General features: G+C 49.4%; 1 protein-coding gene across 1 annotated transcript in view; it reads left to right on the forward strand.

Annotated features, from left to right (window-relative positions):
• Window positions 1-2,000: 2,000 nt before the first annotated feature.
• Window positions 2,001-27,162, forward strand: part of LOC143955574 (cyclic nucleotide-gated channel alpha-2-like) — an 89,804-nt gene continuing 64,642 nt past the window's right edge. The window contains exon 1 of the mRNA XM_077465764.1: window positions 2,001-2,132. The gene's annotated coding sequence lies outside the window, so the exon portion shown is untranslated. The remainder of the gene's footprint in view (window positions 2,133-27,162) is intronic.

The following is a 27,162-nucleotide window of genomic DNA, read 5'->3' on the forward strand; positions in this document are numbered from 1 at the left end:
CCACACTGGGATCTCCACACTGGGGTTCCACCTATATTAGAGTCTTCATGTCAGAGTCACACCAAACTGGGGTCACACCTACACCAGAGTCTTTGTGACAGGTTTACGCCACACTAGGGTTTCTAAACTGGGGTCACACCTATCCTGACTTCTCTCATCTAACTGGTAAATTGTTCTTGAATGGGCCTGTTCCTCCTGTAAAAAAAATACCAAAGGGTGGGGGCAGCTACTAGGGAGTTTATTTTTTTCAGACATTCTGCACACAGCCTACATGTGTGGAGAGGGACAGGAGCAACTATTTGAACAGTGGAGAAGTGGTATGTAATATGCTGGGGATGCTGCAATGCATAGGAAATGTAATTATAGGGTCACACCTACACCAGAGTCTTCATAATAGGTCACGCCACAATGGGGTCTCCATGCTGGGGTCACATCTACACCAGGGCATTCATGCTGGGGTTTCCCCTAAACCAAGGTCTTCATGATAGGGTCACACCACAAATGGGGTCATGCCTAAACTGGAGTTTAATGGTCACTCTGCACTGGGATCACCATGCTGGGGTCACACCCACACCAGGGTTTTTAATGATACAATCACACCATACTTGGGTCACACCTTCACCAGAGTTTTCATGATAGATCACACTACACTAGTGTCTCCATGATGGGGTTACACCTACACCATAGTCTCCAATATCAAGTCAAAGTACACCTGGGTCACACCAACACCAGAGCCTTCGTGATAGGTCACACCACAACTGGATCTCCATGTTGGGATCACATCTGCACCACCATCTTCATGATAGGGTAACACCGTACTCGGGTCTCCATGGGGGGGGTCACACCTACACCACAGTTTTCATGATAGGATAATACCACACTGGGAACTCCACACTGAGGTCAAAACTACACCAGAGTCTTTATGATAGGGTTATACCACATTAGGGTCTCCATACTGGGGTTATAACGATAACAGAGTGTTCAATATAGAGTCAACTTACACCTGGGTCACACCAGAACCTTTATGATAAGTCACACCACACTGGGGTCTCTATGATGTGGTCTTGATGATACAGTTACACCATACTGGGCTCATACCTACACCAGAATTTCCATGAGAGGTCACACCACAACTGGATCTCCATGCTGGGGTCACACCTGCACCATCTTTTTCATGATAGGGTAACACCACACTGGGGTCTCCATTTGGGGGGGGGGGGGTTACACATACACATAGTTGTCATGATAGAATAAAACCACACTGGAGTCTCCACACTGGGGTCACACCTACACCAGAGTCTTCATGATAGGGTCACGCCACACTAGGGTCTTCATGACAGAGTAACACCACACTGGGGTCACACCTACACCAGAGTCTTCATGATAGGGTCACACCCTATCGGGGCCTCTATGATGTGGGTCACACCTATCCTGACTTCTCTCTTATTGGTGAATTGGTCCTGGATGGGTCTGTTCCTCCTGGGGAAAAAATACCAGAGGGAGTTACTGGAAAGTTTTTTTTCGGACAGGCTGCACACAGCCTACATGTATGGAGGGGGACAGGAGTCTTCATGATAGGGTCACGCCCCACTAGGGTCTCCATACCGATGTCACGCCAACACCAGGTTCTTCATGACAGGGTAACGCCAGACTGGGGTCACACCTACACCAGAGTCTTCATGATAGGGTCATACCCTATCGGGGCCTCTATGATGTAGGTCACACCTATCCTGACTTCTCTCTTATTGGTGAATTGGTCCTGGATGGGTCCGTTCCTCCTGGGGAAAAAAATACCAGAGGGAGTTACTGGAAAGTTTTTTTTTTTGGACAGGCTGCATACAGCCTACATGTATGGAGGGGACAGGAGCAACTATTTGAACAGTGAAGAAATGGTATGTAAAATGCTGAGGATGCTGCAATGCATTGGAGATTATTTATAGAAAATGCCCATTAAAGGTGAACTAACCCTTTAAGGTCTGATCACACGAGAAAGGAGAGAGGCTGAACTTCTAGAATCAAACAGACGCCCCAGTACTGGCTGGCAAAGCTGGAGCCATCATATAGGCACAAACTGCACACAATGAGTTGGTCTGGATGATTTTATGTGACAAGCATTGTTATGAAGATCCCTTGTAAGTAGCCATCACTTATATTTAATTCAGTTTTTGTTGATGATACATCACCATTTGCTTTTTAGCGAATTGCAGAATAGTTGAAACCAGGGGTCAAGTCCTGGGAAAAAAAGTGTGGGAACTCCCACCCAAGATCCATTCCCCCACCAAAAAAAAAAAAAAAAAAAGGTACGCTCATATGCATATATACTTCACAGAAAATACAGTACAACATTTATTGTAAAGTGCCAGTTTACAAAAACAAAATAACGTGTCAAACAAAACAATCAACACAATGGGTGATGATCTTTCCCTCGCAGGGAATTTCTACCACAAATACACCCTGTTCCAAATTCTGTTACACAGCCCATTAGAAAATATCCCACAAACAGGAATAAGTATTGGCAGAGTATTGAAGAGTATTGGCAGGGTATTGCAGAGTATTGATAGGGTATTGCAGAGTATTGGCAGGGTATGTATTGAAGAGTATTGGCAGAGTATTGCAGAGCATCGGCAGGGTATGTATTGGCAGGGTATTGCAGAGTATTGATAGGGTATTGCAGAGTATTGGCAGGGTATTGCAGAGTATTGATAGGGTATGTATTGTAGAGTATTGATAGGGTATTGCAGAGTATTGGCAGGGTATTGCAGAGTATTGGCAGGGTATTGCAGAGTATTGATAGGGTATTGCAGAGTATTGGCAGGCTATTGCAGAGTATTGGCACAGTATTGCAGAGTATTGATAGGTTATTGCAGAGTATTGGCAGGGTATGTATTGTAGAGTATTGGCAGAGTATTGTAGAGTATTGGCAGGGTATGTATTGGCAGGGTATTGCAGAGTATTGGCAGGGTATGTATTGCAGAGTATTGATAGGGTGTGTATTGTAGAGTATTGATAGGGTATTGCATAGTATTGGCAGGGTATTGCAGACTATTGGCAGGGTATTGCAGAGTATTGGCAGGGTATTGCAGAGTATTGGCAGGGTATGTATTGCAGAGTATTGGCAGGGTATTGCAGAGTATTGATAGGGTATTTATTGCAGAGTATTGGCAGGGTATTGCAGAGTATTGATAGGGTATGTATTGCAGAGTATTGGCAGGGTATTGCAGAGTATTGATAGGGTATGTATTGCAGAGTATTGGCAGGGTATTGCAGAGTATTGATAGGGTATGTATTGCAGACTATTGGCAGGGTATTGCAGAGTATTGGCAGGGTATGTATTGCAGAGTATTGGCAGGGTATGTATTGCAGAGTATTGGCAGGGTATTGCAGAGTATTGGCGGGGTATGTATTGCAGAGTATTGCAGAGTATTGGCAGGATATTGAAGAGTATTGGAAGAATATTGAAGAGTATTGATAGGGTATTGCAGGGTGTGTATTGGCAGAGTATTGGCAGGGTATTGCAGAGTATTGGCAGGGTATGTATTGCAGAGTATTGGCAGGGTATTGCAGAGTATTGACAGGGTATTGCAGAGTATTGGCAGGGTATTTATTGGCAGAGTATTGGCAGGGTATTGCAGAGAATTGATAGGGTATTGCAGGGTGTGTATTGGCAGAGTATTGGCAGGGTATTGCAGAGTATTGATGGGGTATTGCAGAGTATTGGCAGGGTATTGCAGAGTATTGGCAGGGTATTGCAGAGTATTGGCAGAGTATTGGCAGAGTATTGGCAGAGTATTGAAGAGTATTGGCAGGGTATTGCAGAGTATTGGCAGGGTATGTATTGCAGAGTATTGGCAGAGTATTGCAGAGTATTGACAGGGTATTGCAGAGTATTGGCAGGGTATTTATTGGCAGAGTATTGGCAGAGTATTGCAGAGTATTGCAGAGTATTGGCACAGTATTGCAGAGTATTGATAGGGTATTGCAGAGTATTGGCAGGGTGTTGCAGAGTATTGGCAGGGTGTTGCAGAGTATTGGCAGGGTATGTATTGCAGAGTATTGGCAGGATATTGAAGAGTATTGGCAGAGTATTGAAGAGTATTGGCAGGGTATTGCAGAGTATTGGCAGGGTATGTATTGGCAGGGTATTGCAGAGTATTGGCAGGGTATTGCAGAGTATTGCAGAGTATTGATAGGGTACTGCAGAGTATTGGCAGGGTATTGCAGAGTATTGGCAGGGTATGTATTGCAGAGTATTGGCGGGGTATTGCAGAGTATTGGCGGGGTATTGCAGAGTATTGGCGGGGTATTGCAGAGTATTGATAGGGTAGTGCAGAGTATTGATAGGGTAGTGCAGAGTATTGATAGGGTATTGCAGAGTATTGGCAGGGTATTGCAGAGTATTGATACTGATAGGGTATTGCAGAGTATTGATAGGGTATTGCAGAGTATTGGCAGGGTATTGCAGAGTATTGATAGGGTACTGCAGAGTATTGGCAGGGTATTGCAGAGTATTGGCAGGTTATGTATTGCAGAGTATTGGCAGGTTATGTATTGCAGAGTATTGGCGGGGTATTGCAGAGTATTGGCGAGGTATTGCAGAGTATTGATAGGGTAGTGCAGAGTATTGGCAGGGTATTGCAGAGTATTGGCAGGGTATTGCAGAGTATTGATACTGATAGGGTATTGCAGAGTATTGGCAGGGTATTGCAGAGTATTGATAGGGTATTGCAGAGTATTGGCAGGGTATTGCAGAGTATTGATACTGATAGGGTATTGCAGAGTATTGATGAGTATTGGCAGGGTATTGCAGAGTATTGATGAGTATTGGCAGGGTATTGCAGAGTATTGATGAGTATTGGCAGGGTATTGCAGAGTATGGATGAGTATTGGCAGGGTATTGCAGAGTATGGATGAGTATTGGCAATTTGGCAGGGTATTGCAGAATGCAACTTACTTACACACTAGTGACTGACCTCCTGGTATTTATTCTCTTCCCTTCTGTTCTGGGGGGAGAAGAAGTAAACTTGAAAAGTGCAGCGGCTGTGGCAACAGGAGGCACTGGGTAGAGGGGAGCGGGAGGACAGTCCGGCGCGCAGCGTGTGTCACACTGACTGTCGGTCTCGCGCCAGTGCGTGCCCACGTGCACGGCCGAAGTCATGTGACCGGTTGCTAGATGCGGAGCGGCCCCTGCCTAGCAACCAGTCACTCGGCGGCTGAGGAGCGGCGCGGACTACACGCTGCATAGCCTCAGCCCGGCTCAGACAGCTAATGGGAACGGCGTTCCCGCTGTGGAAATAGTACGGGAACGCCGTTCCCATGCGTTCCCGCAGCACTCGAGCCCTGGTTGAAACACAAGACAGATTTACATCCAGCAATTGCTTCGCTTGAATAATTACAATGCAAATTAACATGACGCTTTAATCTAACCCAAATTGTTTGGAATGGAAAAGTAAAGTTCCCTGCAGAACTTGGCAACGTTTGCTGCAGTAATTTTGCAATGTTGGATCAGGGAGGTAAGCTGAAAAGACAAAAATAAATACAACGGGGTTTTATTTAAAGAAAAAAAAGATGCCCCAGCATTCACACAACAATTGCAAATAATCTCTGTAATGTGCAAACAAGCAGGACAAAACTCTGGATAGCCGCACACTGGAAAAAGACTTGAAATCCCATCTTTAATTGAAACAACGTGGGTCACATCAAAGCATAATCAAAAAATCCACAGCAAAAGAATAACAGGGTACAGGAAAACTGACGCGTTTTGCACCGTAATCAGTGCTTACTCATAGCTAACCATCTTTCAAGCAAATATCAAATATATAGCATAAAACATAAAAAGAGGCAAGGCATATCACATAATTGAAAGATCAAAGGCAATTACATACAGCTGAATCACACTTGCAATTAGATCTTAGCATATGCTGCCAAGCAGTGAAAATGCTCAAGAAAACTCAAAAGAAACAAAAAAGAAAACATTTTTGACCAAAAATCTAACCAAAATTTAACTCTTAGTGAAAATATCATATCATATCATATCATTATACAGGTGTGTATGTCTGTATGAAATAAGTGAGATAAGTGAAAAAATTGACCAACGGGCCCTGGAAAGTGAAATGAAAATATTCCATTTTATCCAAGATGAAAAATTATTACATCACATGCAAGAAAAAGAGCAAAAAAATAAAAAAATGAAAATAAAAAAAATAGAGTGGGTGGAGTATATAGACTTAACGATAAAAAATCAAACATATACACAGAGGGACCCGTGAAAACATTAAATATATGTATAAATAACAGGTGCCACATGTATAATCAATATATGGTGTCCTGTGAAAAAGCACTTCCGTGAGTGTGTCACGTGAACAAAGAGGATTACTTTGAAGCGGTGGTTCATCCTTTCTAATCTCTGTAATGTGTCAAATATGCTTATTTGCTATGATCGTCAGCACCATCTAGTGGTCATAATGCAGTATTTTTCTCTGATTGAGGTATTTCGGAAAAATACAACATTATAGCCACTAGATGGAGCTGACAATCACATTAAATAAAGACACATTACAAGGATTATTTGCAGTGGCTGTGCAAATGCCTGCGCCAATATTTTTTTATAAAGAGACCTCAATGTGTACTTATCCCTCCAAACATCTAGTCATTTGTTTTAGCAGGACATACAGCAAATACTCTGGGTTTTTTTTTTAGCCTTTATTTTAAAGCCAATTGTTTTTTAGGTACTGGGTACAGTAGGGAAGTGTTAGAACCATTGTCAGGTTTTTATTGCTGAATGGATCTAGAATTGAAGCATGACACCATAATATTTAAATCCAGATACAAGTTTAATCCATTGAAAAATAGTTTACAAATTCAACGTGATTTGGGGGAGTGTAAATCCACTCCCTGCATCAGGGCTAAGAGGCAAGACAATAAATAATGAACAGATTAAAAATAAGTCTTTTAAAATAAAATCCATTTGTATCTATTAAAAAAAAATGTATCTATTAAAGAAAAAAAAATAGTAATAATAATAAAAAAAATATGAATTCCTTTTTTCCTTGTGTTACATTTTAGCCCTGATGAAGAATGTGGAGTCACAGCTCCCAAAACAAGACAATAGTTTATTTTATTTTTTTACCTGTTAAAGAAAACATATTGTTTTAGTAATTTCTTTCTTTTTTTATTTTTTTAGCCCTGGTGACAGGGGTGAAGTTACAGCCCATGAAACATGTTGCCTTTGTAAGCAGTTTGTCCTTGGAATAAAATTGTACTTGGACTTAAAAATAAGAGTGTGAAACTTCAGTTCTGAACCCCAGAAGCTTCATGTCACCGCCATATCTGAACCCCAGAAATGCCATATCACCTCCATACCTGAACACCAGAAATGCCATATCACCGCCATATCTGAACCCCAGAAATGCCAATCACCTCCATGCCTGAACACCAGAAATGCCATATCTGAACCCCAGAAACGCCTTATCACCGCCATATCTGAACCCCAGAAATGCCATATCACCACCATATCTGAACCCCAGAAACGCCATATCACCACCATATCTGAACCCCAGAAACGCCATATCACCATCATATCTGAACCCCAGAAATGCCATAATACTGCCATATCAGAACCCCAGAAACACCATAGCACTGCCATATCTGAACCCCAGAAACGCCATATCACCGCCATATCAGAACCCAAGAATCGCCATATCACTGCCATATCAGAATTCCATATCACCGCCATATCTGAACCCCAGAAATGCCAAATCACTGCCATATTTGAATCCCAGAAACGCCATATCACCACCATATATGAACCCCAGAAGTGGCATATCACTGTCATACCTCAACCCTAGAAATGCTATATCACCGCCATATCTGAACCCCAGAAATGCCATATAACTGCTATATCTAAACCCCAGAAATGCCATAGCACCGCTATATATAAACCCCAGAAACACCATAGCACTGCCATACCTGAACCCCAGAAATGCCATAGCACTGCCATATCAAAACCCCAGAAACACCATAGCACTGCCATACCTGAACCCCAGAAATGCCATAGCACTGCCATATCAAAACCCCAGAAACGCCATATCACTGCCATATGAGAACCCCAGAAATGTCATATCACCGCTATTTCAAAACCCCAGAAACGCCATATCACCACCATATCTGAACCCCAGAAACGCCATATCACTACCATATCAGAACCCCAGAAATGCCATATCAGAATCCCTTAAATTCCATATCACCGCCATATCTGAACCCCAGAAATGCCAAATCACTGCCATATTTGAACCCCAGAAATGCCATATCACCACCATATCTGAACCCCAGAAATGGCATATCACTGTCATACCTCAACCCTAGAAATGCTTTATCACCACCATATCTGAACCCCAGAAATGCCATATAACTGCTATATCTGAACCCCAGAAATGCCCTAACACCGCTATATATGAACCCCAGAAACACCATAGCACTGCCATATCTGAATCCCAGAAATGCCATAGCCCTACCATATCAAAACTCCAGAAACGCCATATCACTGCCATATCAGAACCCCAGAAATGCCATATCACCGCCATATCTGAACCCCAGAAACGCCATATCACTGCCATATCTGAACCCCAGAAACGCCATATCACTGCCATATCAGAACCCCAGAAATACCATATCACCGCCATATCTGAACCCCAGAAATTTCATATCACCGCCATATCTGAACCCCAGAAACGCCATATCACTGCCATATCAAAACCCCAGAAACACCATAGCACTGCCATATCAGAACCCCAGAAATGCCATATCACCGCCATATCTGAACCCCAGAAATGCCATATCACCACCATATCTGAACCCCAGAAACTCCATATCACCATCATATCTGAACCACAGAAATGCCATAACACCGCCATTTTAGAACCCCAGAAACACCATAGCACTGCCATATCTGAACCCCAGAAATGCCATATCACTGCCATATCAAAACCCCAGAAACGCCATATCACTGCTATATCTGAAACCCAGAAATGCCATATCACTGCCATATCAGAATCCCATAAATTCCATATCACTGCCATATCAAAACCCCAGAAACGCCATATCACCGTCATATCTGAACCCCAGAAATGCCATATCACTGCCATATCTGAACCCCAGAAATGCCATATCACTGCCAGATCAGAATCCCATAAATTCCATATCACCGCCATATCAAAACCCCAGAAACGCCATATCACCGCCATATCTGAACCCCAAAAATGCCAAATCACTGCCATATTTGAACCCCAGAAATGCATATCACTGTCATACCTCAACCCCAGAAATGCTATATCACCACCATATCAAAACCCGAGAAACGCCAAATCACTGCCATATATGAACCCCAGAAACGCCATATCACCGTCATATATGAACCCCAGAAATGGCATATCACTGTCATACCTCAACCCCAGAAATGCTATATCATCACCATATCTGAAACCCAGAAATGCCATATAACTGCTATAGCTGAACCCCAGAAACGCCATAACACCACCATATCTGAACCCCAGAAATGCCATAACACCGCTATGTATGAACCCCAGAAACGCCATATCATGCCATATCAGAACCCCAGAAACCCCATATCACTGCCATATTTGAACCCCAGAAACGCCATATCACCTCCATATCTGAACCCCAGAAACGCCATATCACTGCCATATCTGAACTGCAGAAATGCCATATCAGCACAATATTTAAACACCAGAAATTTTCCGAAGCTTCTTCTGCACCGTACTGCGCAAGCGCTGCGCATGCGCAGTATGGGGCGGACACTATATGATGGCAGGACACTATATGCCAGAACACCAGCGTCTGCCGGGCTTCCAGCCGAGAATCCCCTGTGCGCATGCACCGCTGCAGTCAGCGGCGCATAGCGAGGGGAATATCTCCTAAACCATATAGGTTCAGGAGATATTTTTTTTACCTACAGGAAAGCCTTACTATAGGCTTTCCTGTAGGTAAAAGTCCAAAAATGACTTTACAACCACGTTAACCCCATTATTTGAGCGCCCCCCAGCTGCAAGTGTAATGAGCCTGCAGCAGCTTGTGAATTAATTAAATATCCCAACAAAACCCGCCAGTTTTGGATCACTGAGGACCCTTCCTTAAGTACATTAAGCCTGAGAAAGACCGAACAAAATCAAATCCATAATATAATGTAACAGCAAACCAGAAACAAGAATTATCAAAATCAATTCATCAATTTTTTAATTCTTTCTTAGAAAACGATTGATAAAGGTAACTTTGGAGCAATGTTCACTGGCAATTCCACAAGTAATACCTAAAAGGTGAAACAATAACAGTAAAAAATAAAAGCATCATAAAAATAGATACAAATAAAAAAGAGATTGCTGCAAAGAGACCGTGGGAGATCAGCAGCATTGAGATGTGATAAAAACAAATATTAAAAATAATGGCAATTGTTTCGGGTGCATAGCGCTTGTAATCCAGTTAAGGGTTTGCATTGACTTTCATTTTTCATCTCTGTATGTGATATAAGATTGTTTTTCCATTATTTACATATTCAAACTGGTGAACATTCACCATGCGAGTTGTTTTGCCGGATTCTCCCTGAGAGCCTTATTAAGTAGTTTTATAAGTGTTCTTTGCTACATTCCTATGAGAACGGAATGATTCACGAGCTGCGTGTATAATATATTATATAGTGATCACCGAGAGAACAAGATCTGTTAGGGTGTCACATTTATAATTGCCCTGCTAAAGCTGTAGTCCCCAAACTGCAGCCCTTTGCTTGTCTTTATCCAACCCTTGGGGCGCTATACCTCCCACTGACACCAATAATGGGGCACTATACCTCCAACTGACACCAATAATGGGGCACTATAATTCCCACTGCCACCAATAATGGGGCACTATTCCTTCCACTGATACCAATGATGGGGCACTATACCTCCCACTGACACCAATAATGGGGCACTATACCTCCAACTGACACCAATAATGGGGCACTATAATTCCCAGTGCCACCAATAATGGGGCACTATTCCTTCCACTGATACCAATGATGGGACACTATACCTCCCACTGACACCAATAATGGGGCACTATACCTCCCACTGATACCAATGATGGGGTGCTATACCTCCCACTGACACCAATAATGGGGCACTATACCTCCCACTGATACCAGTGATGGGGCACTATTCCTTCCACTGATACCATGATGGGGCACTATAGCTTCCACTGATACCAATGATGGGGCACTATACCTCCCACTGATACCAATGATGGGGCACTATTTCTCCCACTGACACCAATAATGGGGCACTATACCTCCCATTGACACCAATAATGTGGCACTATACCTCCCACTGATATCAATGATGGGCACTATTCCTCTCACTGATACCAATGATAGAGCACTATACCTCCCACTGATACTAATGATGGGGCACTATTCCTCCACTGATACCAATGATGGGGCACTATTCCTTCCACTGACACCAATGATGGGACACTATTCCTCCCACTGAGAACAATGATGGGGCACTATACCTCCCACTGATACCAATGATAGGACACTATTCCTCCCACTGATACCAATGATGGGGCACTATTCCTCTCATTGATACCAATGATGGGGCACTCTTCCTTCCACTGATACCAATGATGGGGCACTATTCCTCCCACTGATACCAATGATGGGGCACTATTCCTCTCATTGATACCAATGATGGGGCACTATTCCTCCCACTGATACCAACGATGGGGCACTATAGCTTCCACTGATACCAATGATGGGGCATTATGCCTCCCACTGATACCAATGATGGGGCACTATTCCTCCCCCACTGATACCAATGATGGGGCACTATTCCTCCCACTGATACCAATGATTGGGCACTATTCCTCCCACTGATACCAATGATGGGGCACAATTCCTCCCATTGATACCAATGATGGGGCACTCTTCCTTCCACTGATACCAATGATGGGGCACTATACCTCCCACTGATACCAATGATGGGCCACTATACCTCCCACTGATACCAATGATGGGGCACTATATCTCCCACTGATACTAATGATGGGGCACTATTTCTCCCACTGACACCAATGATGGGGCACTATGCCTCCCACTGATACCAATGATGGGGCACTCTCCCTCCCACTGATACAAATGATGTGGCACTATTTCCCCTACTGGCACCAATGATGGGGAACTATTCTTCCCACTGATATCAATGAAGGGGCACAATTCCTCCCACTGATACCAATCATGGGGCACTGTTCCCCCCACTGATACCAATGATGGGGCACTATTACTCCCACTGACACCAATGATAGAACACTATTCCTCCCACTGACTCCAATGATGGAGCATTATTCTTCCCACTGATATCAATGATGGGGCACTATTACCCCCACTGACACCAATGAGGGGGCACTATTCCTTTCACTGACACCAATGATGGGACACTATTCCTCCTCCTACTTACCATACATGCTATGTACATTTTTTACTCCCAATGACCACCAACCTTGAAGCCAGTGGCGGAATTATCAGGGTCGCAACAGTCGCAAGTGCGACTGGGCCCTGTAATTCTCGGCCACTTCAGGGGGCCCACCGGCAGCCCGCCCGCCGCCTGAGGGGCCCACCTGACTGTCCGGCCGGGGGTGTGCGTGTGCGGTGTTATTAATGTCAGGTTCATGCCGTCCTTCACCAGCGTGAGAGAAGTGCTCGGTTGGCTCCGCCCCCGCCTCCCTTACAGTCGCTCTGGATAGGCGGGGGCGGAGCCAACCGAGCACTTCTCTCACGCTGGTGAAGGACGGCATGAACCTGACATTAATAACACCGCACACGCACACCCCCGGCCGGACAGTCAGGTGGGCCTCTCGGGCGGCGGGCGGGCTGCCGGTGGGCCCCCTGAAGTGGGCGAAAATTACAGGGCCCAGTCGCACTTGCGACTGTTGCGACTCTGCGACACAAAAAAACCTTTAGCCAATGCAGTGAAGGCACTCTCTGAAGCAAGGAGGAGCGGAGGCACGCTTCGTGGAGGAACTTTACGTCACTCTGCAGGATTCACTCTGCAGGATTCTGAGGAGGGGGAATCGATCATCATCATCGACTGATTGGCGGTAAGTCACCACCCCCCCTCCAGATTGTGCCAGCCCGCCACCCCCCTCCAGTGCCACCACCTGCCCTCCATTGCCACCAGCCCACCATCGCCCCTCCAGTACCACCCCTCCAGACTGTGCCACCCCCTGCCCTCCAGTGCCACCAGCCCACTCCCCCCCCCCTCCAGTGTCACCAGCCCCCCCCCTCCAGACTGTTCTACCACACCCCCCAGACTGTTCCACCCCATCCCCCCCCCCCCAGACTGTTCCACCCCATCCCCCCCTCCAGACTGTTCCACCCCATCCCCCCCTCCAGACTGTTCCACCCCATCCCCTCCTCCAGACTGTTCCACCCCCCACCCCCCCGACTGTCCCACCCCATCCCCCCCTCCAGACTGTTCCACCCCATCCCCTCCTCCAGACTGTTCCACCCCATCCCCCTCCAGACTGTTCGCCGTCACCGCCCCTCCAGACTGTGCCACCCCCTCCCTCCAGTGCCACCACCCCCCCTCCAGTGCCACCAGCCCACCACCCCCTCTCCAGTGCCACCACCCCCCTCCAGTGCCACCAGCCCACAACCCCCTCCAGTGCCACCACCACCCCTCCAGACTGTGCCACCCGCCCTCCAGTGCCATCACCACCCCTCCAGACTGTTTCACCACCCCCCTCCAGACTGCCACCACCGCCCCTCCAGACTGTGCCACCACCTCCCTGCAGTGCCACCCTCCCTCCAATGCCACCACCACCCCTCCAGTGCCACCATAGTGCCACCAGCCCACCACCCCCCCCTCCTGTGCCACCACCCCCCTCCAGTGCCACCACCACCCCCCTCCAGTGCCGCTACCCCCACCTCCCTCCAGTGCCACCACCCCCCCTCCAGACTGTGCCACCACCACCCCTCGAGTGCCACTAGCCCACCACCCCCTTCCAGTGCCACCACCACCCCCTTCCAGTGCCACCACCCCTCCAGACTGTGCCACCCGCCCTCCAGTGCCATCACCACCCCTCCAGACTGTTTCACCACCCCCCTCCAGACTGCCACCACCGCCCCTCCAGACTGTGCCACCACCTCCCTGCAGTGCCACCCTCCCTCCAATGCCACCACCACCCCTCCAGTGCCACCATAGTGCCACCAGCCCACCACCCCCCCTCCTGTGCCACCACCCCCCTCCAGTGCCACCACCACCCCCCTCCAGTGCCGCTACCCCACCTCCCTCCAGTGCCACCACCCCCCCTCCAGACTGTGCCACCACCACCCCTCGAGTGCCACTAGCCCACCACCCCCTTCCAGTGCCACCACCACCCCCTTCCAGTGCCACCACCCCTCCAGACTGTGCCACCACCCCTCCAGTGCCACCACCCGCCCTCCAGTGCCACCAGCCCTCCACCCCTCCTCCAGACTGTGCCACCACCACCCCCCCTCCAGACTGTTCTACCACACCCCCCCGACTGTTCCACCCCATCCCCCCCCAGACTGTTCCACCCCACCCCCCCCCCCCGACTGTTCCACCCCCCCCCCCCCCCCCCCCGACTGTCCCACCCCACCCCCCCCCCGACTGTCCCACCCCATCCCCCCCCCGACTGTCCCACCCCATCCCCTCCTCCAGACTGTCCCACCCCATCCCCCCCTCCAGACTGTTCCACCCCATCCCCTCCTCCAGACTGTTCCACCCCATCCCCTCCTCCAGACTGTTCCACCCCATCCCCTCCTCCAGACTGTTCCACCCCATCCCCTCCTCCAGACTGTTCCACCCCATCCCCCTCCAGACTGTTCGCCACCACCGCCCCTCCAGACTGTGCCACCACCTCCCTCCAGTGCCACCACCCCCCCTCCAGTGCCACCAGCCCACCACCCCCTCTCCAGTGCCACCACCCCCCTCCAGTGCCACCAGCCCACAACCCCCTCCAGTGCCACCACCACCCCTCCAGACTGTGCCACCACCTCCCTCCAGTGCCACCACCCCCCCTCCAGTGCCACCAGCCCACCACCCCCTCTCCAGTGCCACCACCCCCCTCCAGTGCCACCAGCCCACAACCTCCTTCAGTGCCACCACCACCCCTCCAGACTGTGCCACCCGCCCTCCAGTGCCATCACCACCCCTCCAGACTGTTTCACCACCCCCCTCCAGACTGCCACCACCGCCCCTCCAGACTGTGCCACCACCTCCCTGCAGTGCCACCCCTCCCTCCAATGCCACCACCACCCCTCCAGTGCCACCATAGTGCCACCAGCCCACCACCCCCCCTCCTGTGCCACCACCCCCCTCCAGTGCCACCACCACCCCCCTCCAGTGCCACTACCCCCACCTCCCTCCAGTGCCACCACCCCCCCTCCAGACTGTGCCACCACCACCCCTCCAGTGCCACTAGCCCACCACCCCCTTCCAGTGCCACCACCCCTCCAGACTGTGCCACCACCCCTCCAGTGCCACCACCCGCCCTCCAGTGCCACCAGCCCTCCACCCCCCCTCCAGACTGTGCCACCACCACTCCCCCTCCAGACTGTGCCACCACCACCCCCCCTCCAGTGCCACCAGCCCACCACCCCCTCTCCAGTGCCACCACCCCCCTCCAGTGCCAACAGCCCACAACCTCCTCCAGTGCCACCACCACCCCTCCAGACTGTGCCCCCCGCCCTCCAGTGCCATCACCACCCTTCCAGACTGTTTCACCACCCCCCTCCAGACTGCCACCACCGCCCCTCCAGACTGTGCCACCCCTCCCTCCAATGCCACCACCACCCCTCCAGTGCTACCATAGTGCCACCAGCCCACCACCCCCCCCCTCCTGTGCCACCACCACCCCTCCAGACTGTGCCACCCCCCTCCAGTGCCACCACCACCCCCCTCCAGTGCCGCTACCCCCACCTCCCTCCAGTGCCACCACCCCCCCTCCAGACTGTGCCACCACCACCCCTTGAGTGCCACTAGCCCACCACCCCCTTCCAGTGCCACCAGCCCTCCAGACTGTGCCACCACCCCTCCAGTGCCACCACCCGCCCTCCAGTGCCACCAGCCCTCCACCCCCCCTCCAGACTGTGACACCACCACCCCCCCTCCAGACTGTGACACCACCACCCCCCCTCCAGACTGTGACACCACCACCACCCCTCCAGACTGTTCCACCACCCCCCCTCCAGACTGCCACCACCGCCCTCCAGTGCCACCCCTCCCTCCAATGCCACCATCCCCCCTCCAGTGCCACCACCCCCCCTCCAGTACCACCAGCCCACCACCCCCCCTCCAGACTGCCAACACCACCCCTCCAGACTGTGCCACCACCACCCCCCCTCTAGTGCCTCCACCACCCCTCCAGACTGCCACTAGCCCCCTCTAGTGCCACCACCACCCCTCTAGTGCCACCACCACCCCTCCAGACCCCTCCAGACTGTGCCACCACCCTTCCAGACTGTGCCACCACCCTTCCAGACTGTGCCACCACCACCATCCCTCCAGACTGTGCCACCACCACCCCCCCTCCAGACTGCCGCCACCCCTCCCTCCAATGCCACCATCCCCCCCTCCAGACTGTGCCACCACCACCACTCCTCCAGACTGTGCCACCACCACCACTCCTCCAGACTGTGCCACCACCAGCACTCCTCCAGACTGTGCCACCACCACCACCCCCCCCCAAACTGTTCCACCACCCCCCTCCAGACTGTTCCACCACCGCCCTCCAGTGCCACCCCTCCCTCCAATGCCACCATCCCCTCTCCAGTGCCACCACCCCCCCTCCAGTACCACCAGCCCACCACCCTCCCTCCAGACTGCCACCACCCCTCCAGACTGTGCCACCACCACCCACTCCAGTACCACCGCCACCCCCTCTCCAGTACCACCACCATGCCACCCACCTCCAGTACCACCGCCACCCACCTCCAGGACAACCATGCCTCTCCAGTACCATCGCCACCCTCCTCCAGTACCACCACCCACCCTCCGGTACCACCGCCACCCCTCTCCAGGACCGCCACCCCCCTTCAGTACCACCACCCACCTCCAGTACCACCACCACCCACCTCCAGTACCACCGCCACCCCCTCTCCAGTACCACCACCATGCCACCCACCTCCAGTACCACCGCCACCCCTCTCCAGGACCATCATGCCTCTCCAGTACCATCACCACCCTCCTCCAGTACCACCACCCAGCCTCCAGTACCACCGCCACCCACCTCCGGTACCACCGCCACCCCTCTCCAGGACCGCTACCACCTTCAGTACCACCACCGCCACCCACCTCCAGTACCACCATCAGCCCCCCTCCAGTACCACCACCACCACCCACCTCCAGTACCACTGCCACCACCTCCAGTACCACTGCCACCCCTCTCCAGGACCACCACCGCCACCCACCTCCAGGACCACCATCCCCCTCCAGTACCACTGCCACCCCCCTCCAGTACCACCACTGCACTGGTGACACAGGTTTCACTCGGGACACAGGCTGCACAGAAATGTTTTACTTTGTTCTACAGTGGAAAAAAATATAGTATCAAAATCATGCTTTTCGGGGGGGGGGCCCTTCCTGATTTCTTGCATCGGGGCCCTGAGGTTTCTAGTTACGCCTCTGCTTGAAGCATTGTCTACTCTCAATGACGCCAAGGCATTTTCTACTTCCACTGGCCACAGTCCACTCCCCCTTCAAAAAATGTCTGAAGGACAGTAAACTGGCCCTTTTTTAGAATCTTTGGAGACCCCTGTCCATTTTTCACACTTCAGGTGCAGGGAGCAGCACCCACATTACTACATACATGAGAATAAAATTCTCTTTATTGAAGACCACCGCTGCAGGAGGAAGAGGACACCGGGAAGTGGTGTGACTGGACCAAGGACAATTCCCAAAAAGCACACAAATAATTAAAAAAACAAAAAAAAGCAAATGAAGAGCAGCTTCCTCAAGCAGCTAAGGTTGCTCTGGAAGGGTCTGCCCAGCCTAGACGTGACCTTTCAATAGATAGAAATCTATAAATGTCATCTCCTGTTACAGGCCTTCCATCCTGGACCTCAGGTATAGCCACTCTTCCTGTCTAAATTGCTCTCAGCTGAAACTCATCTTTCTGACTCTCTGGAAGCCCTGCAAAATTTTCACTATACAGTATGTGTTTAGGCCTGAGTCATTGTCTCCCTAATACTCTCCATAGCAATACAATTGGAATATCCTCCAGAGATGTGAATGTATCCTTTCAGCTTACAACAATGCCAAAGGTGTCACCAAGGGATTTTGGCTGCAGTTCCTCCACAATTTTGTTTTGTTCTTATTTGGCATGAGATGCAAGATCTGGGACTCAACCATATTTGATGACCTCCCTGAGGAATCCGGTTAAGTCAGCAGAGGAGCGCTACAATAAGTTAGGGCTTGAACAGTCTTAGCCCTTGTACACACGGTCGGAGAATCCGTCAGAATGTGTCCTGTCGGACCGTGTCGTCGGATAATCCGACTGTGTGTGGTATGCATCGGACTGATTCCATCGGACCAAAATTTCCAACATGTTGGAAATATTTCCCGACCAACTGGGCCAATCGGACATACTCCGATCATGTGTAGCCTACTCCGACGAACAAGGTGCCACGCATGCTTACATTCAAATTCCGACACGGAAGTGCTCGTTCAGGTAAAACTACTGCTCGTAAGCGATATAGCACATTCGTCACGCTGCAATGTTAAAAAATCTTTCATGAAGCCCATTCTCTTGTTCTTTACAATGCTGCAAGAAGGAACTTCTTTTGATGCTCATAGTCACACACACTTCTCCCGAACGCATTTCATTACTCTTTTTTAACCATTTCAGCAATACAATTTTAGTTTGCGTCACATCTACACAATTTTTGGTTTATTCTTTTTTGGATGCTTTTTTATTTTTAATTACTAAAAATCTCCTTTAACCACTTGGGTACCGCGCTATTGCCGAATGACGGCATTAGCGTGGACCTAGATTTCCAGGACTACGTCTATTGACGTCGTCCTGGTTACGAGCGGCCTGCGCGCCCCCTGAGGGGCGCGCGCGGCGCGCTCTGTGATCGGCGAGTCCGTGAGACTCGCCTGATCACCGATCCGTGTAAGGGGTCGATCCCGACCCCTTATCACGTGATCAGCTGTCAGCCAATGACAGCTGATCATGTGATAGAACGGAGCCGGTAATCGGCTATTATTCCTCCTCGCGCTGACAGCGCGAGGAGAAAAAAAAAAAGCCGATCACCGGCGGCCGTGATCGGGACATCAGTCCCGATCACGGCCAGCAATGAAAGGCACCACATGCCACCTGCCAGTGCCCACCTGCCTCCCGCAGTGCCATCCTGAAATATAACAAAGTAAAAGTAAGTGCCCCCCGTCTGTGCCCATAATGCCCACAGTGCCACCCACAGTGCCACCCCACAGTGCCACCCCACAGTGCCACCCCACAGTGCCACCCACAGTGCCACCCACAGTGCCACCCAATCTGCCTCAAAGGTGCTGCACCCCAGTGCCGCCCATCAGTGCCCAGCAGTGCCGCCCATCAGTGCCCAGCAGTGCCGCCCATCAGTGCCCAGCAGTGCCACCTATCAGAGCCACCTATCAGTGCCACCTATCAGTGCCCATCAGTCCCATCTATCTGTGGTACCTATCAGTGCCCATCCGTGCCACCCATCCGTGCCACTTATCCGTGCCACCCATCCGTGCCATCTTATCTGTGCCCATCTTTGCCCATCAGTGCCGCCTTATCTGTGCCCATCGGTGCCGCCTTATCTGTGCCTATTAGTGCCGCCTTAACTATGCCTATCAGTGCCCACAAGTGCAGCCTATCAGTGCCCACCAATGCAGCCTATCAGTGCCCACCAATGCAGCCCATCAGTGCCCACCAATGCAGCCTATCAGTGCCGCCTTATCAGCGCACTTCAATGAAGGAGAAAAATGACCCGTTTGCAAAATTTTATAACAAACTATTAAAACATGATTTTTTTTTTTTTTTTTTTGCATCTTTTTTTGTTTGTTTAGCAAAAAATAAAACTCCGAGCTGTAACTAAATACCACCAAAAGAAAGCTCTATTTGTGGGAAAAAAATGATAGAAATTTCATTTGGGTACAGTGTTGTATGCCCGCGCAATTGTCATTCAAAGTGCATCAGCGCTGAAAGCTGAAAATTGGTCTGGGACTGAGGGGGGTTTAAGTGCCCAGTAAGCAAGTGGTTAAAGACAGTTTGCTAATTTCTCCTTTTTTTGGGGTGTTTTTTGTGTGTAAACTTACCACAACAACATTATTTTATTTTTTATCTTTGGTTTTTTATTTTTTAATCTACAGGAGGTTGTTAATGTTGGTACCCCTTGTTATTCATTTCACTTTGTATTTTTGAAATGTACCTGCCTGCTCACAAATAAACTGGCCTTTTGGAAGGAAAACACATTACACAAGTATTTCATTAAACCAAAAAAACCTTTATTTTGGTCGCTATAAAATAAAAATAGGAACGCAGCGCTGGAGAAACTTCTTAACTTTGGTGCAGCCTTTGGCCCCCAGGGCAAACATGAACAAATTCTAATAGAAAAAATTGTTGGCCTGAGGAGTAGATATCTCAGGGAGAGAAGTCTGGTCCCGAAGTCCTAGAGAGCAGGAAATTCAGATGCCATTTCTGTCCCCAGGATGTGAATCTTCAAGAGGCTGCATCTTCTGGCAGACCAGACTGAACCCAGGCCATCACTCACTCGTCTTCCTTGGCCACTTCCCACCAGGCATCCTTCCAGGCTGTGGCTGGGCTCCTGTATTTGGGGCACGAGGAGAAGGAGGGCGTTGGTCGACCTCCTGGCTGCCACTTGCCACAGCCTCCCCCCGACTGAGGTCATCCTGTGTATGAAAAGGGGACATAGTTTTAGTTTTTTGATCATCAATCACACCATTTTGTGCTCCTGGCTTTTGCTAATTGAATGTTACCAAATAGAACAGACTATCATTCTGAGACCAGCATTTTTCTTTCCCGTCCCAATCATTTTTGGTCACTACTGTCTATTGAGATGTAAACCACTTTGAGAAATCACAACTTACTGATCAGGAACATCTAGTTAACATCATTAAATGTAACACAAGAAATATGTTCAACAATGCAATACCTGTCTCAAGCTGGGCCCCACTACATGTTGCTGCCTGGAAGGCCCAGGTTGGACATCAGAAGCCTCAGCTGGGGGTGAAGGATGCCTTGAAGGAAGCCTGGAGAGTGGTGCCCTGAGTGGTGGCCTGGGTACCCCTTGGTCTACCAGAAAAGGCAGCCTGTCAAAGTGAACCATCCTGGGGTAATAAACAGCATCTGGATCTCCTGCTCTCAAGGACTCCAGGTGCTTCTTTCTCTCCCTGAGATATGTAAGCTTCATGGCCACAATTTTCCGATTCAGATAGGCCATGTCTGCCGTGGGGACCATGATCCGCACCAAAGAAAGCAGTTTCTCCAGTGCTTCCTCTTTGTTCTGTCAGTATAAAACTTGTTGTGGAACTGCCACAGGCAGGGCATCTCCATGTACAGTTCTATGAATAGCCCCATAAAGTTTGCATTTGTGAAAGGATCCATATTGTCTGCAAAACACAATACAAGACCAACCCTCAAATACTAATAATGCCATTAAAAACCCTCCTAATCTTGTTCCAACATCGGCCTAGATACAAGCAGTCTAGTCTAGTGAAGCACCAAGTTCAAAATTTTACCTTCGTTTCCACGTTCGTCACGTCCGCGCCTCACTCTCTTCCCAGATCGTACGGACGATACACGCGTGTTGCGTTTTATATACAGTGCGCATGTGTGAAACTCCGCCCGCCCCTGACGTTCTTTCCATACTATTCCCCGCCCCTTCGCTTCTGGCGCAGTGGGGAGAGCACATGGAGGAGAGAATGCAGGTGTGCACTAATAATAGTTCCACCAACGAGGAGGAGGGTGAGGAAAGCCCGGAGCCTGAAACGTCCCGATCCAGGAAGACAAGATTTAAGGCCTCAAATATGTCTTTTGGAGAGATGTTGGAGATGGTGGACATATTGAACAGGACCGACTATGATGGGAAGTATGGACCTTACTCAAACCCAAATATCAGAAAGGCCAAGATCATGAATAAAGTTGTGAAGAGTCTTCTGAAGAATTTTGGGGTACACCGATCCAAGGATCAACTGAGAAAACGCTGGTCAGACCTAAAACTGAGGGAGCACGAGCGGTACAGAAGGATCAAGCGTGTTCTTAAAAAAAGTAAGTAGTTGTCGTGTGTTCATATGATTATTCTTGCTTGCATACTGCTCCATGTGCTTTGATTTCATGTTGTGCATTTTAAAATGACCACTTTCAAGTTCATGGTTTCGTTTGTTCAAATGAAACATCGTTCTGCAGGGAAGTATTCCAGCTTAACAAAGTGTCCCCAATAATGTTCTCACCTTGTAACTCGGCCCAAAAACACAATTGTACAACACTTCCAAGCAATGTTTATGATTCCTATTTCTGCCCTCTGTGTGCTAATTAATCTTTGTTTACATTCTCATAGGGGAGAGAAGACTCGGCAAGTATGAGGACACCAGGGACCACACCCCTCACAAAGAAGGGCAACTTCCAAAAGCAGAAACAGAGGAGCAGGAGGAGGAAGAGGAAGGAGAGATCGTGGAGGTTGGACAAATTGTCACCACAACAGGTGAGTGTCGGAAAACACAGCTTCCGGTAAGCTCAGCAATGTATATCACCATATTTTTATTACATGGTGTGTTTTTTTTGCTTTGTTTTGTAGGTGATGTGGAAGAAGATTCCCGTTTTACCAGTGAAAGTGCCCAGATCTTGATCGGGGAGATAATGGGGTGCAATCGGGATTTGGAAATTATCCAACAAAACATCAATGATGTTAAAAATAAAATGAAGAACATCATTGATGTTTTGGGGAGAGTGTGAAACAGCAAAAACTAGATAGGGTTTTATTTTTGCTATTTTAAAAACAAAATATTGTATTTATCTAAATTCCAAATTTGGAAGATGCACAGAGTGTGTAAACATGCGCTATCTCCCATCATGGGGGATCAATGTACATGTTTTGTGGAAAGTGTCTGAGATGAAGGGGTTGCAGCCCCAAAGCATGTACATTGATCCCCCATGATGGGAGATAGCACATGTTGGCACACTGTGTGCATCTTCCAAATTTGTATTTTTCAAGGGTGACACCCCATGTGATGAAGGCAATATCAGCCCAGTTTGTACATACTCAAAGTTGAACTTTGTAAGTTCCTGTGTTCTGTATTTTACGCTTTGATACATGCCTGTTTACACAAAAACAACAAGGAAACAAAATTCTGATTAAACTCTGTTTTGGATACACAAAATCTCTTGGTTTGTTGTAAAAACCTTTTCAAAACGCACATGTGAATGTGCTTGTATTAAAAAGTTGAATTCTCAGCAATGTGTGGCTTCCTTTTTCATTGCGCATAAAATGTATTTGTAGTCAAATTTGAGTTTGCGCTGAGAAGGAGTGCGATTTACTATAGGCAACTCCACTTTGCACTCCAAGTGCAGTTTCAGGTGTACTTTTGCAGTGCACTTGTAGTGCATAGTGGATGTGCCTTTAGTAAAAAACACCCAGCGTAAGGTGTCAATTTTGACAATCATGCCATTTTCCTGCCATGGTGCTGAAAATGAGCACAATTTTGGTCAGTAATTCACTACATACATTAGTTAACAAAAACAAGGTGTGTGTGTAGCAGACCCACAACATTATTAGATTATCTGAAGAAAAGACTGTCCCCTCATCTAGCTCTGAACTTGGGTTTGCACTGTTGGTGAAAAAGGCACAACTTAAAAAAAACTGGCAAAGTGGGAGGCCACAGTCTGCCATTCCTGTGGCATTGAAGGACACTGTGTAGTGAAACAAGAACAAAAATTAGTAATTTGACAAATCAACATTGCAAGCAGATTAGACACCCACATTTTTGGTCAAAATTCTTAGAACATTTTGGGAACTGAGTATTTAAAGCCTAAAGTATGAGGGCGTGGCCTGGACATGGCGGAGTGAAGTCGCATTTTCTGTGAGCTCCCAGCCCCGGCCTTCCACCCACAGTATTCCACTGTTAAATCGGCATGCAATCACCTGAAAGATGTAGGACAAGGGCAGCTGCTAAGGGAGATCGCTCCGGGACCCACGCTGGGGAGATGCAACGCTACTTTAACCCCACGCAAAGACGGTCTACAGGTGCGGCCTTGGCGGCGCCACGAGGCACACCATGCGGGGCACCTCAAGCGCGGCCTGAGAGTCAGGACACCCCGGCGGATCGGCATCCAGCCGCGGACACTCCGCCTGTAACATCGGCTTCAATGGATGCACCAGGAAGTTCCCGGGGGTCGGACCAAATCGAACAAGATCTCCGATCCTTGATACAGGCCCTTCCCACCAGAACGGACATTGAGGCGCTTATTTTACGCCTCGAGGAGACGCACCGCAGAGATATCCATGTCTGCGGGGGAAGCCTTCTTTTCCACATTGGAGCACCGAGTGGCGGACTTGGAAAGGTCCCGTGACCAACATCGTGACACAGCTATTGCACTTCAGCTCCACTTAGAAGACGTGGAAGACTGGAGCCGCAGGAACAATCTGCGGCTCCGAGGAGTACCCGAATCCCTCGAGGGTGAAACTATGGAGGCCGCCGTGCAAGAAGTTTTTCGTATCCTCTTGGAGGATCCCGCGGGTGCTGTGGAAGTGGAACGTCTTCACCGGACTCTGGGACCTAGAAATGCTGATCCGGAATGTCCGCGGGATGTCCTATGCAAACTGCTACAATACCCACAGAAAGATGAGATACTGAGAAGAGCATGGGAGCAGGGAGAAGTTGACTTAAACGGAGCTGCCATTTCCATTCTCCCAGATCTTTCCAGGGCCACGCTGAAACGTAGGGCACTACTACGCCCCGTCCTGGAGTTGGCAAAAGTGAAGGGATGTACCTATCGCTGGGGATACCCACTTGCCGTCACTTTCCGGAGGGAAGGCAACATGTACACCCTGCAGTCACCAGCTGACCTGCTTGGCCTCTTCAGGTTCCTTGAGGCGGAACAGATCCCTGTCCCTGACTGGCTACAACTGCTACCTCGCCCGGTTGGAAGATCTGGTCCCTCAGCGTACAGAGGCCCGTTACAGCCCAGGTTGCAGCGCAGCCGACGGCGGCCTAGGTTGGCCCAGTGGGAGGACCCTCCACACCGTGAGTAGCTCCCTTGTTTTGCTGCTTGACCCCTGACTTATTTTGGGCTCCCCCAACTGTCCTCTATCAGTACCCCCAGCGGTTTTGTGACTTTCTTGCCCTCCATGGCCCGGATTTTTTCCCTTATTTTTTGTGCTCCCCCCCCCGCCCCGTTGTGTCCCCTCCGGACCCCCGCTGTGTCTCCTTTTCTATGGAAGACTGAGGTACATTGATATGCGGTGGGGGGTCTTTTTTCTATGATACTCTCTACATGGCAGCGGGACGATGTGTGCCCTGGCAATAGATGGATATGGCAGTTGCTTTTGTTGAGGGTGGGGGGAGGAGGGTTGATGGCCACAGGAATTACACCATGCTCTTGGGTTTTATGCTCTCCCCTGCTGCTCGGCCTACACACCCCCCTGGCCGCTGGGATGCCGGACGGAGACCTATTTGCCATGTGGGGATTGTCTCCCCGGAAAACTCGTAGGTGCAGGCCCTGACCTGCGCCCCGTATTGGATATACTATATACTGCCTTGTGTGCTGGACTGCCTTGAACAGAGGGACGTGACTATTTTTTCCATCTTGGGGGGGAGGGGGGTGTTTTGCTCGAGGGGGCCTGTTTTACCCTGTGGCCCGGTACGCCCGGGGTGATTCCACTGTGCTGGGGGGTGGGAGTGCTCCTTCGGGTAGTGGAGGAGTTTGATTTTGGTTTGAGGGTGTTGGGGGGACCAGCAACCATGTTTGTTATCGGGGAGGGATGTAGAGGGTATGCTGTTAGCCACATGATTGTCTAGTGTTGCTTCTTTCCCTCAGGTTATTCTTCCTTTTATAGTTGAGCTGGGCATTGATGTTAACATGTTTCCTCTCCCTGTGAATATTCTTCACGTCTTTATATGCTATATACTGTTCCACAAATATGGTCAGATGTTTTTGCCGTTGTATGTTGTTGTTATATGCCGGATTGCCGGGGGTGTTAGGTGGGACCGGGGGCCACACTTCTCGGCCCTGTCCAGCCACTACCCCACTTAGGAACGCGCCCGAATCCCGGTATCTTACTGGGGAGCGCTGTAACTGTATTCAGCACATTTAGTTGTCTCTTTGCGCAGTTCTCTCTTGTGATTGCGCCCTAATTCTACTTCTTGTACCTATCTCTCCTTTTCGGGCCCGTTAAGGGCCTATCTATCACTTTTCCCCTTCCCGCATCCACTTTCCCTCCCCTGGGCCCCGGCCTCCTACACCCCCCCCTCCCCCAGAACCCCCCACGAGCATGGCTGATCTTACAATAATATCCCTGAATTCAAAGGGATTGAACATCCCGGAGAAGAGGAGGATGCTCCTACAGGATATGAGACGCATGAAAGCGGATATTGTATTTATACTGGAGACACATTTTAGAGCTAACTCTCTACCTCTCCTCAAAAATAGGTTCTTCCCCACGGTTTATCACTCCATGTACACGGAGGCTAAGTCGAGGGGAGTATCCATTTTGATCTCAGCTAAAGTGCCCTGGACGTTGTTGGATGTGCAATATGATAAGGAAGGGCGGTATTTGTTTTTGAAGGGGAAGGTGGGAGGGACGGTTGTGACCCTGGTGAATATCTACTCCCCCAATGACCGACAAGACGCCTTTCTCAAAACTAGACTATCGCACCTTGATAGATACACAGAGGGCCAGCTTATTATAGGGGGCGATCTTAATGTCCCTCTTACTCCCACGGAAGATACCTCTACGGGCCGTTCTTCCACCTCCCGGGAGATGCGTAAACGCATCTCTGCGTCTTTACATTCAGCACAACTGGTTGATACGTGGAGACTTTTTCATCCCGGGGAAAGGGACTACACTTTTTATTCCAGACCCCATCATACATACTCGCGTATAGACTATTTCCTAAT

The sequence above is a fragment of the Lithobates pipiens genome, unplaced genomic scaffold, assembly GCF_037356315.1.
Source record: "Lithobates pipiens isolate NorthernLeopardFrog02 unplaced genomic scaffold, aLitPip1_a1.2 Scaffold_1, whole genome shotgun sequence".
Lineage (NCBI taxonomy): Eukaryota > Metazoa > Chordata > Amphibia > Anura > Ranidae > Lithobates > Lithobates pipiens.